The sequence below is a fragment of the Mercenaria mercenaria genome, chromosome 2 (assembly GCF_021730395.1).
Source record: "Mercenaria mercenaria strain notata chromosome 2, MADL_Memer_1, whole genome shotgun sequence".
NCBI lineage: Eukaryota > Metazoa > Mollusca > Bivalvia > Venerida > Veneridae > Mercenaria > Mercenaria mercenaria.
Genome location: NC_069362.1, coordinates 97,686,027 through 97,699,638, shown reverse-complemented (window position 1 = coordinate 97,699,638; position 13,612 = coordinate 97,686,027). Strand labels below are relative to the sequence as shown.

Below are 13,612 nucleotides of genomic sequence, written 5' to 3'. Positions count from 1 at the left end.
AAATGTCGTGAAAGGTCTTTCATAAACAATCGAATGGGTGTAAGTTTTAGTAACCTACCTTTCACTGCGTTGCATCACGTCCAGAAAGTGCACCATATTATGAAACATCGCCAATACCATAATAACAACTTGGACATGGATCAGTAATGGCATACATTTTTGGATGGAGAATGCTGTTAACAGAATGATAAATTATACAGCAGATTTTTCAAATAATGAATGCATAGCATGTGTCCTTTACAGCACGTTATGTGATAAATGAATCATGCAAAGGTGATACTTCCAAAACAAGGTACATATTTTACACCTAGGTGTTTTGACGAGTGCCCTCGAGAGTTATTCATTCACAGCACCACTTTTATTTTACAGTATCCGGAGAATATGTACGCATTTGCTCAGAATTGCATATCTGTTTGCTTTTCAGCTCACCGTATATTCAACAATGAAATTATTGGAAAGGAAAAGTATAATTGTACTGATTCATTGTTTGCAAAACGTTATATGTAAGAATATTATCAAAACCTTAATTAGTCTGAACAAGGATTCAGCAGGCAGTAAATTGTTGGCAGACAATTGTGTAAATGGATATGAAATCAGACACATGTATTTATACTTCGCAAATAAAATAATTCAACCGTTTGTCCTGCCAGCCGTAAAAATTACCATACGTCTTACTCTAAGTACACTATCGAAAACTTGTGAGCGTTATTATGAAGCTTTTGCATTTTCATATATTCAATCTCTTTCCCAATAATTTGTATACATAAATATGGAGGTATTCAGCTTCTTACTCATCAATGTGTTTATTTCAAATGCTTTAATGTTTCCGCCGTTTCGTATATATTTCTTACAAAATGCTTTATTGACATTATGGCAGGAACAATTTTGTTCAGAGATCCTAACAAATTTGTCAGCAGATTACTCGTTTTAAGTAGGTGTATATGTGCCGATTAGAAATAATTACATACCGCTATTGGTAGCCAAACACTCCCAATGTATTAGAATACTAAACTGTTTGATATACCAAAATAATAAAATACCTTACTGAGACAGTAAACTCGTGTCATTTTTTTATTTATTCCGGCCTGGAGTGAAAAATGGAAAGATATATCAGAATACCACATGGAGCAATTGAACGGAAACAATGTCTGTCTCCTAGAAAATGAAATATTAAATGAGGTATCTAACCATTTACCTTCAATAAGTATTACCGTCAACTGTGTATTTTTGTAATACTTTCGTTATTACTAAAACATATTCGCTTCCACATTTTACATGTGGACAGAACTCTGGTCACTATCTGTGGATACCATAATTACTTGTAAATTGTCGATACCTGTTCAAGCACACCAATCAGCAATAAATCAACAAAGAAAAGGTAATACAAACATCTAGGCCTTGTCTAATGCACATGGATGCCATGATTTTTGGTAGCACAATAGTGGCGGTTAAAAGCTCAAGCACAGATGTTATTAGCTGTTGACCGGTCATATTTCAGAAATTTTATACCAAAACAAAATATCTTGTACACTATTTTAAGCAGTAACAGCTTTTTATTCATTATAAATGAGTAATTATAAGGTACTGCCTTCTGCTTGCAACTGGGGAAATAAATCTGCGTAAATTTAGCAAAGTCATATGTTGTATGCTTTCTATTCAGAAATGTATCCTGCATTAAAATGAAATTTTCACTCTGACATCCAGATTATTAGAGTTGACCTATACACTTGATACAATAGAAATTCAAATCTATGAATTCTGTCAATATGAAAATGACATTATTTAGGGCTATGACTTAAATATACCCTTATTTGTGAGCAAATCACTGTAAAAATTCTTGAAAGACAAATTATGCGAAGAATATTTTTGTATAACAGTTTCTGGCATTGCCAAAAGAAAAAAAAATGTCTTGTATAATTTTGTCATTATACTTTACTAAGTATCATAAGGAACATTTTTTGATATATTTTTGTATAATTTCCAGTTATTGTCTGATCTTTACGAACACACATTACACACGTGTACACTATTTTCAGCATATTTCAAAAAAAATGTTATGAGTAGAACAAAATTCATGATTATATTTAGTTTCCGTCAGAATGTGCTTAATTAAGAAACAAGCTGAAGAACAATGCCAAATGTGTTTAAGCGCTAACCTTTCTTGTCATTGACGTGTAACGATTAGTATACAACTCTTTCAATTTGTTTTTATGAGGCAGTGTGACGTGGTGCTGTACATCACATTACTTTTTAAGGAAACCGACACTGCAGTTATTTTGTTTGTTTGCTTTCTGTGCCCCCAGAGTATCAAAGATTGGGTTAACTAACATGTCTATCTCTTTTAAGTTTTATCATATTTAATTTTGATTATTGTATATATTAAAATACTCTATCAAATTGTTGCAAGCCTTGTAGATCGATTTACTGGTTGGCGACCCAGAATTTCGGACGACCCAGAAAATCGAACAGTCGCGTAAACGCTTATTTTGGCGTATTTTTTATCATTGCTTGACAAGTACATAGACGTTTGCATTATGTGCAACACCATCTGCAATAATTGCAAATCAGTAAGTTAAACTTTCAAAAATGGAATATTTACATTCGTTCACGAAATGTTGTGACAGCTCTCACAGGGGGAAGTTGCATGTGCTTTCAGTGCGCATGCGCATTCATGTTTTGATGCCCCAACATTATTCAAGGGGAACTCATCTACAATCTGCTAAATGCCGACGAGAAAATTGCGTGTTATAAAACAAGTATCAATGTTTTCCCATTAATACCACGAGTTAAATGCATTTAAACCAAATTGCAATGTTTTACCTAAAATTTTGTGTCGTATGTAGGCCAGCTGGATTTTTCAAACACTCAGTAGCATCAAATATTTACAGTTGAATGTAAACAAGGTTAACAATACTTAAAATGTCTTTTTGTCATTAAAACCGACCTAAACGTGATTCTGCCAAACACAAGTGATGATAATTAGTATTTTCCTACTATCCGATTTCTGGGTCCTGCAACACGCTGAAAACGTTAAATTTACGTACCCTCTTTCGGGTCTCAGTGACGTGTTCAGTTTATTTTTATATACAAACAAATTTGTGTTTAGCGACACCGAAGAACTGAACTTGATTCAGGTATCATTTCATGAATCTTGAATTAAAATATGACAGATGAAAAGGTTGTGAAATTGTCCGAATCTGGGTCGGCAACCAGTAGATTAAAAACTGTCTAAGGCAACTAAAATGTTTTTGCAGATTTTTTGCAAGAAAAATGCTTAAAGACACCGTCATGCAGTAATAGAAGATCACAGAAAAAAAAATAAAGCTACTAATTCATTTTTGTTTACAAACCAACTATTAACAAGTGACTCATGATTACCGGTATTAAATCTAGTGTCGACAGTTATGCAATGTAGAATAAAAAGCACATGATATATTACCATTATTATGCTGGCAAAGACTTACTGTATCCGATACAAAATATTGTCCAATCATTTAGAATAATATCTGGGAGAATTTAAGGTATTACGTATTCTGTTATTATTTAAACGTATGAATGCTAGAACTTTTTCTTAACTTCTTCTTTGCTGCGAGTTTTTGCTGTCAAAATCTTAACTGAATGTAGATTGTCTTTAGTCAGCCGTGAATTATATTTTAATGGCCACTCTACGTTTTCGATCAGCGGTCTCACAATCATCAATATACCATGGCTTATTTCATGTTAACCATTTACTGAGGATTTTGGTATGGTCTTGTCGGCAATATCAGAAAGAATAACAAAAAATCGACCAACAAGGTCATAACAAATGTGAAATTCTCCCAAACTCAAAACATTTTTACATAAAGACAGATAATGGTGCCTATCAGTGTGTGTTTGGGTTTAGTATTTTTTTTCAACATTTTTTCAGTCATATAAACGACGGTGTCTACTTGTAGCAGTGAGCGCAATGCCCGGCTTTGTATTATAGTGCTGTCTCACAGAAATATCACGCCATAAACACATGGCATGATACCCCACCCAGTCACATTATACTGACATCGGACTGACCAGTCCTAGTATTAGGGGCTTCCGTGGCCGAGTGGTTAAGGTCGCTGACTTCAAATCACTTGCCCCTCACCGATGTGGGTTCAAGCCTCATTCGGGGCGTTGAAATCTTCATGCGAGAAAGCCATCCAGTTGGCTTATGGAAGGTCGGAGGTTCTACTCAGGTGCCTGCTCGTGATGAAATAATGCACGGAGGGGCACCTGGGGTCTTCCTCCACCACCAAAGCTTGAAAGTCGTCATATGACCTATAATTGTGTCGGTGCGACGTTAAACCCAGCAAAACAACAAAACAGTCCTAGTACTATCCTCTAACTGCTGAGCACAAAGCGACTGCCTATCAGCTCTTTTTAAATTTAAAATATGAGGGTGATCTGACGATTGCTGAATACTTGATATAATAATTGAAAAATGATCCAACACCTTCTATTTAAAATCTAAAACAAGTTTTCGATGGCAAAGTGATAAATCTAGAAAAGAAGGATGAAGATATATTTTGTATTTGCTATTTAACAAACAGAGATAATATCTCTCAACAAATGATTCAGTAATTTGGTCTTCAAGATTAAGAAAAAAAAAAAGTAAAACTTTAGGAAATATATGTATTGACCAAAATGTAACTGGTCGATGCATAGTTACATATAATGCAACGGGCAAAATAGAATAGTACTATCCAAAACAATTTCTCTATGCGGAAATGCATTATTTGTTAAAATAGATGCTCCACCAGAAGCTAATTATGTAATTTTATTAACAAGTTATACATTGCGTAATTTAAAAGGGTTTGGTGTCAATTTCGTTTAAAAAGGTTTCACTTAAACACATCAAGGGATATTATATTTTGACAGAAGGAGGAGAATTTCATTATAAGTAGCCCTTAGTCCACGGCAGTTCCACTGGATTACTTTACTTGCCTCTATTACATTTTATTAATTGAATACATTAATCAGTCTTTTAAACAGAAGGGATTTCTCCGTATTAATTGGTATATGAAGAATGGTAGGAGGTTTAAACGTACGTTCATCCTCCTTCTCCCCCATACCTTCACATTTTTATAAATGCTTGAAACGGTTGTAGCGGTTAATGGGATCATTATATTCCCTCAGCACACCACCGATATTCAATTTAGTTTTGTCTGGGTGTTTTATTCACATTTGCGAACGAATTTATATTTGAATCACCAGTTGATTTGTTAGTTAAATTGCAAGCATTGCATACTTTGATATTAAGGCTTGTTACCTTGAAAGTTTTGTACAGAAGATCTAGCTGTGGTTGGAATATTTTTCGAAAGATGTGTTGTTTGTTTATTGGCCACCAAAGCTGCATAATTTTGTATAATAGAATAGAATAGACGTATCAATACACTGTTTATTTGCTTAGGTTAGAATTAGTAATTGTGAGTGTTGGAAGTGTTAATATGGCTTTTTTTTCAATTAGTCTGGCTTCTGGAAATCCGATGCGCTGTGTTAACATGACAGGAAAGACCCCCTTTTTGAACTTCCATGTCTTGCAAACTCGACACATGGCCAAATGTTCCTAGCAAAAGTTCACACAGCACAATGGATGATTGCATGTGTCAGTTTCATGCGAGTGACCATTTTGTTTGCATTTAGAACAAGTGCACTCTCCTTTGCAATTCTATGCTTTGTGTTTGAACTCAAAACAATTATAGCATTGAAGATTTCGTATGTATGTGGTGCCCTTCACTGGAGCTAACCAACTCTATTTATCAGAGTAATGACTTTTACACTCTGTCATTGTTTCGTTTTCCGAACATTTTGTCGCCATGGGGTCTTCAGATAAAATTTTTCGTTTTGAATGTATATATTGAAATTCTCTTGTTTTTCGTTTCCATCGAATGGTTTATTGATAACGTTTTGGTATTAGACCTCAGTAATATTTTCCCTTTCTTAAGATTGAGTCACAACTGATAGTGAAATCGAGCAAATGTTGTAAACTGTGCATTCATGGTAAACAGAAAGGAAATATAAAGACCGACTTATACTTGTGTTTCGGTCGGATAGCAAATTATTATTTTTACACTTTGTCATTAGTTCTTTTTCTGCACATTTTGTCGCCATGGGCTCGTCAGATAAAGTTTTACTTTTGCTCCGGTCGGATGATGTTTTCATCTTAATTGCATGTACAGAAGTGGTTACTAGTATATCAAATTCGTTTGGTTTTGGTTCCATTGGATGAATTTGTAGTATAGTTTTGGTATGAGAGCTCAGTAATAATTTTGTTTTCTAAAATGTTAATCATCAAAGATACTGAAATTTAGCCATTTTTTTTTTGTAAAGTATGCGATGAAAGAATCGAGAAAGAAAATATAAAGATCGCGTAATACTTTGGTTTCGGGCGGATGGTTTGCAGTGGAGTATTGGTTTCTGTACTAAGTACGTGTTACAATTTTAAATGATTTTTACACTTTTGCACCATGTACAAAGATATAGAAATGATTTATGCATGTCGCTAAGGACCGGCAGATCAGTTTTGATTCTTATTAAAGATTTCTTTTAATGGACTCTTGTTATTTAAATGCTGACATCCTTGAATGTTTGTGTCATACATTCGAAATATGGTATATTTTCGTCACTCCTGTTACGTCTAGGGGTCTGGAGCTTTATTCATCTCTAAACTACATTGTTCTGTTAATTTACACATATCTGTTAGTACTATGCTACATGAAGACCCTGTTCGATCAACCTTTTCCGTAACGCGATTTAAACGACATATAAAACAACATTTTTCTTTAAAATCTGTTCTTTCGAACAAATTAATTGGGAATCCACGGGCCAAAATTTTACACATTGAAAAATAAAGTTTTGATCATAAAATAAGCATTAATTAAGATATTTTTTTTAAGAATTCAAAAGCTTCATAATGACACAGCTAAATACTTTTATAATATGTATCAGGGTCATGAAAATGAAAGCGAAAATTGATGTAAAACCGTGACATGGTTATTATTTATTTATTCACCTATTAAAAGCAAATGAGTATTGTTTTGACATTTTCCGTGTCCGTTTGTCTGTTGTTCTGAAGCCATAGCTGTGTATTCAAAAGTCATATTGAGTTGTAAAGTTCGTTATCGTTTTTATATACAGCTTTAGAACGACAAAGAAATGAACACAGACAATGTCAAAACTATTTCCCTTCAGTTATAAAGGTGAATAAATATCACAAAAACATGACAATTTTAATTTGATATCTTTTAGAACATGTGTGATACTAATTTTAGCGGTAACTTTTAGTAATCTATTTTCATATGTCTGTACTCAAACTATACTATTGTACTGTAATGAACATGCCCATCAATAAGATTTTCAGTAAAACTTATACGTGGCTTTACACACAACAAGACAAATATTCAAAAAAAAAAAGTGATGTTATGAGTAGATATTATTTGTAAACAAAACCATTGCCACATAGTTTACCCTACTCAGTTTAATTTCAAAAGCATTGGCCATGATAACTGTTGTCAAATAGGAAATTCCCTTTACATTAAAAATATCATATAATGAAAACGAATAGCTTGCTGATAGCTTAAAAGAGCATTGGTTCCCATTCTGGTTCTTAGCGCCTCCTCTGCGGCGCTAGCTCCTTCTCTTGGTCATAAATAAACACAGGTGGGCGAATCATATCAACAAATTACATAGGTTATACAGTAAAAAGACATTCTATTCAACAAGATCCATACGATGTTTTTCATATCTCTGACGTGTAAGTAAGGCGAAATATATAGACATATGTCCCCTTTCGGTTTTGAATCAGTCCTATTTCACAACTTTCAAAAGTTCTCAAGTCATAAATTGCCTTCGCTCTGCAAATCGTCTCGTATACATAAAAGGTATAACAATTTCTGAGTGAAACAACATTGCCTCTTTTCTTGAAATAAGGTCTTTAATTTGTTACAGAAAGTAAACATTAAACACGCCCTCTTTCTTTGTTAACATTCCTCCTATAGTTCCGATCATTAGCGCCGCCTCTGAAGCATCACTGGCTCTGTTTTCAGCTCACCTCCATAAAGAGAGGGAGCCAGTGTCTACAAGTCGGGTTATAGTTCTCCCTAAATCGAAAGTTTGACATAGGTATAAAATGCCTGTTGTTTCCAATATTCGAAAATTCCTCAAATGAAAAGTGAGAACTTAAAACCAAAATGACTCATTACCGAGCCATACACTACTTTATTGTACTTTGTTTTCTCTCATCAATCAATTTTCGATTTTTTCCTTACTTGAACCACAGGTTCAGGGTGATCTATAAATATAGGCGGATGGCCAGTTGCCAACAATTTAACTCCTCTCCTCTGAAACCACTGGTACGAATTACACCAAACTTGGTCTGTAGCATCCTGGCAGTGTCCCCGCTCAAACTTGCTCATATTGGGGGCACTTGGCCCTTTAAAGGGCAGCTAGAGTGAGACTTCTTATGAACCGCTTGAACAAACTTGTTATGTAACATCAAATATATAAATATTTCAACGACTTTTTCATCAAACTTGGTATGTAGCATCACTGTAAGGTCTTCTGTCAAGTTTGATCAAATGGGGACATGGTCCTAGAGCTAAAATAGAAACACTTTTACACGCCTTTTTCTCGCGACCCGCTAGATAGGTGTTCATTAAACTTGGTCTGAAGTATCATTTTAATGTCCTCCCTAAAATTTGTTCAAATTGGGGCACTTTTTCCCTTGTACTGGCCGCTAGAGCTAAAAAAAATAAATCATCGACTTCTTCTCTTGAACTGAGTGATAGATTTCCAAAAAACTAAGTATATGGAATCATTGTAAGGTCCTTCATCAGATTCGTTCAAATCGAGGCACTTTACCTTTTTTGTATGCTAAACACAGATTCATGATTTAGTATGTGATATGTGTATATAAGGTCAATTATACAAGACCAGGTGAGCGAAGTAGGGTATTTTTGGCCCTCTTGTATTTTAAATGCTATTAAAATGTATATATTCATCATTTGGACCGATATTTTAACTCTTTACAAAGTAATATTATGTTGTCTCCAGAGGAACCTCAAGACAATTTTATACACTTTTTGAAATTCTACAAACAATTTACATTTTATTTATGTTTTCCTTTTTCATTCCAGATATGCGGATAGATTTAAAACAAGGTAATCTAATAAAAATAAATTTATCAGTGTATAATTAGCAATGGTGCAAGTTTGCATAAGTAATACCAGTAAGAAAATGAAGGTGTGTTCGTGTTTTCTAGTGGTACTATAGTCTTCAGCAGATAGAGCACAAACGTAAGAAAGGCATTTTTATATGCATGTACTAGTATTCTTTCAAGAGAAATAATGTACTATTTTTGTAAACGTCTTTCCATCATCAAACAGGTGTTTATATTTGTTTATCACGTAAATATCTCTCTTGAGCTGGTATATGTACATTTTATATGTAGATTTTCTATTCATTTCTTTTTCTTTTTTGGCGAAGCATTGACTGCTACTGATTGCCTATCTGTCTATTAATATGTATGATATTAAGTCTTTGGCATGTAATTGGTTTGATGGTAACTGTCCGTCAGTCCGCATTCTTTCTGCCACTTTCACTTTCATTGAATGTAATGTTCTATTTACTACCATCCATATGATGTTACATTGATCATAATGAACGATAATTATTTGCCAAAATTATTATCCTAAAATCTAATGCAGTATTAATATTGAACATTTTTTCTGAACAATCATGCACATCACTCAGAGCGCTACATATCCATAAAGTTCCATCTCACAGAATTTAAACTTAATGTCGATTTTTATCATTTTAATGTCTACCAGTTTAGATTTGCTACTCGGGGTTCCCCTTCCTTACAGCTATCTGACACGGACGCACTCAAATCTGTTATGCACGACCTCTATTGTCAAGATTAGATCCTCAGTAAAACGAAGTCGTGCTTTGCATTTTTGGAAATATATAAACTGTCGCTACTATCGTTTCATTTTTTTTCTACTTTATGTCAGCCTAGCAGATCCATCGGGCTTCCAATGCTTTTTTATAACGAGTACACTATCGTTTGATAACACAAGAGCTTATTCAGTTCAAACTGATTCTTACAGGAAAACACAGTTAGCTCACTCTATCGACAACTGCATGTTCTTTGTTCATTTTGTCACATTCACTCTGTGCAGTATTTTGCTGTATTTTCTTTACGTTCTCTTACTGATTGCTGGCGACATCCATCCGAATCCAGGTCCTTCTGGCTTAGATACAACTTCCTCCTCAGAGATGTCTACCTCCTTTTTCAAATGTAATAATTTCTGGTCTTAGTATCATGCACCTTAATGTTCAAAGTATCATTCCTAAAATAGACCTTCTCCAGACAGAATCTCAGCCTTATGAAATCTTGTGTTTACTGAGACATGGCTTTCTCATACAACTTCAAACGAAGATATCCTCATTCAGAATTTTGATCCGCCCTTTAGAAATGATCGCGTCCATAGACTTGGAGGAGGCGTTGCGATTTATGTAAGATCTGGTCTCTGTGCTACTCAACGGCTGGACTTGGAAATTCCTGTTCTAGAAGCTTTATGGATAGAACTTACATTACGTAACAAAAAACTCTTAGTTGGGGGCTTCTATCGACCTCCCGATTCTAACAACGAATATTGGACTCTCCTAGAAGAGAGCATAGATAGAGCCCATTATCATTATAATAATGTCGCTATCACAGGTGACTTTAATATTAATGTACTAAACGACCAGTCAAACAAAATATCAAGACTTATGAGTTTATATAGTTCTGTGCAACTAATTTCTGAGCCAACCCATTTTACTGAAAAATCCCAATCTCTTATCGATCTTGTATTTGTAAACAATCCGCAGCATGTCATACCAAGTTTAACCGCAGATCCCTTTATACCTGATCTCACAAGATTCCATTGTCCAACCGTTGTAGTTTTTAAATTTCAGAAACCAAAAATCACCGCTTTTAAAAGAAAAATATGGAAATACGACCAGGCCGATTTCGATAGTTATCGGGAAGAACTTGACCAAGTCGTTTACCCTTTTAAATATCGATGACTTAGATTCCGCAGCCGAAGACTTGAGCAATACTATACTTGATGCTGCCTCTAAAACAATCCCTTCTAAAATTGTCACTATTCGTCCTGCAGATATACCATGGTTTCATTCCGGAATTCGAAAACTAATCAGACAGAGACACAGACTATTCAGAAAGGCAAAGTTGGTTAAAAGCGAATTAGCCTGGAATAAGTTCAAGCAAAAACGAAATGAAACCATTCGAGAACTAAGAAAAGCCAAAAGCGACTTTAAAGATAAAATCATTGAGAAAATTAATCAAGAAAAGTTTGATACTAAAACATGGTTCAAACTTTCTAAGAAAATTACCAATAAATCCAAGTCAACTGTTTTGCCTGTATTGTCTTACAATGGTAGGATAGCGTCTGAAGACACAGGCAAGGTCAATATTCTTAATTCGTATTTTTGCGAACAATCAAACATTAACGAAAGCAACCAATCACTACCTGCTAGCCCAGAACAACCATCCCATATTCTTTCATCTATTCATATCTCACAACAAGATGTTACAGATGCAATATCGACTATTAATCCATCTAAATCCTGTGGTCCGTGCATGGTCAGTCCAAGGCTTCTAAAAGAAGGCTCCTCCGTCCTAGCTGCACCGCTTGCTATATTTTTTAATAAGCTAATTACCAAGTCGTACTTTCCCTCAGTCTGGAATACAGCAAATGTTACTCCAATTTACAAAAAGTCTAATCCATCAGACCCTCAAAACTACCGACCAATATCTCTTCTTAGCTGTGTTGGGAAGCTTATGGAACGATGTATACACAAACATTTTTTCAATTTTCTTACACAAAATAACATACTCAGTAGTTATCAATCAGGATTTATATGTGGTGATTCCACAATTAATCAGCTTGTGTATATCTACAATGACATTTGCAAGGCTATGGATGACGGTAAAGAAGTAAGAGTAGTTTTTTGCGAAATCTCCAAAGCCTTTGACCTAGTATGGCATGAAGGTCTTCTTTTTAAATTTTCCACAACTGGTGTCTGTGGTAACCTACTTCAGTGGTTCAAATCGTATCTCACTCTTCGAAAACAAAGAGTGGTAATTGCCAATGCCTCGTCTGATTGGTCATCAATCAATGCTGGTGTCCCTCAAGGCTCAGTCCTCGGACCTGCTCTATTTCTTGTCTACATAAACGACATTATTCTCAATTTACGTTCAAATGTGAGGTTGTTCGCTGACGACACTAGTATGTACATTACGGTCGATGACTTTGCTACGTCGGCAGCAACCTTAAACCAAGATCTCGAGACAGTTCGAAAATGGTCTCGGACTTGGCTGGTCACTTTTAATCCTTCCAAAACTGAGACTCTCACCTTCTCTAGAAAAACGACAAAACCTGTACAACTGACCTATATTTTGATAATGTTTTGTTAAATCCTGTAAGTACACATAAACATCTAGGTCTAACACTGTCGGAAGACTGCAAGTGGAATGCACATATCACAAACACAGTCAATAAAACCTGGCAACGGCTTGCACTTCTACGTTTCTTTAAATACCTTTTAACTAGACAGAATTTTGAACGACCATATGTCTCGTTTATTCGTCCTCTACTTGAATACGGCGATGTCGTCTGGGACAATTGTTCCGACTACTTAAAATCAGAATTAGAGTCCGTTCAAATTGAAGCATTAAGAATAATAACGGGAGCAACTAAATATTGTAACTTAGATAAACTTTACAACGAATCCAGTATTGAGCCCTTAGTTAACAGATGTAGAAAACATAACTTTTCCTTTTATTTAAAATGAAAAATGAACAAGTGCCGAGCTACTTATGCAATTTGATTCCTCCCAGAGTTGATCATAGGTTACCGTTGATACAATGTAGAACAGAGTTCTATAGAACATCTTTCTTACCCTCTGCTATACGGGAATGGAACAGTTTACCAGTTTTTATTACAGACCAAACGACCATCCATTCTTTCAAAATGCTTTAAATGATAGAAGCAATCTGAAACCCAACGCTCTGTTTAAAATTGGTCAGCGAAGCTCCAGATGCTTCATACTCGCCTAAGACTGGGTTGTAGTTCATTAAACTTTGATCTCCATCGGCGTTCACTGATTGACTCTCCATTGTGTAGTTGTGGCTTAGTCAAAACAGTTAGTCACTTCTATTTATTCTGTCCCAACTACACCCAGCAAATGCAAAATCTTTTGACTAACCTCCCTTGTCCCGCTACGATTGACAACCTTCTGTTCGGCAACGAGCAGCTGTCTTTTGAACAAAATAAGCATGTCATAATCAAAGCTCACCAATTCATAGCAGCGACAGGTCGTTTTGATCCGAGTCACAACGGTTGATGAGTGGGGGTCCCCGAGTAGCTGAATATATATATATTTTTACATTACTTTCTTCTATTTTCGTATTTTTTTCATCCGTCTACATTAGGTTTAAAAATACTCAGTTTTTACCAGTTTCTACTTCAATTTTCTTCTAAGTTCACTTTTCTACGACGTTAATCATTTAACAGTACTAATCTTGCTGCAACCT

General features: G+C 35.0%; 1 protein-coding gene across 3 annotated transcripts in view; it reads left to right on the top strand.

Moving 5' to 3' along the window:
* The window catches only part of LOC123564663 (zinc finger protein OZF-like), a 229,379-nt gene that overhangs the window by 91,952 nt on the left and 123,815 nt on the right, over positions 1-13,612 (top strand). The gene's annotated exons all lie outside the window — the stretch shown is intronic.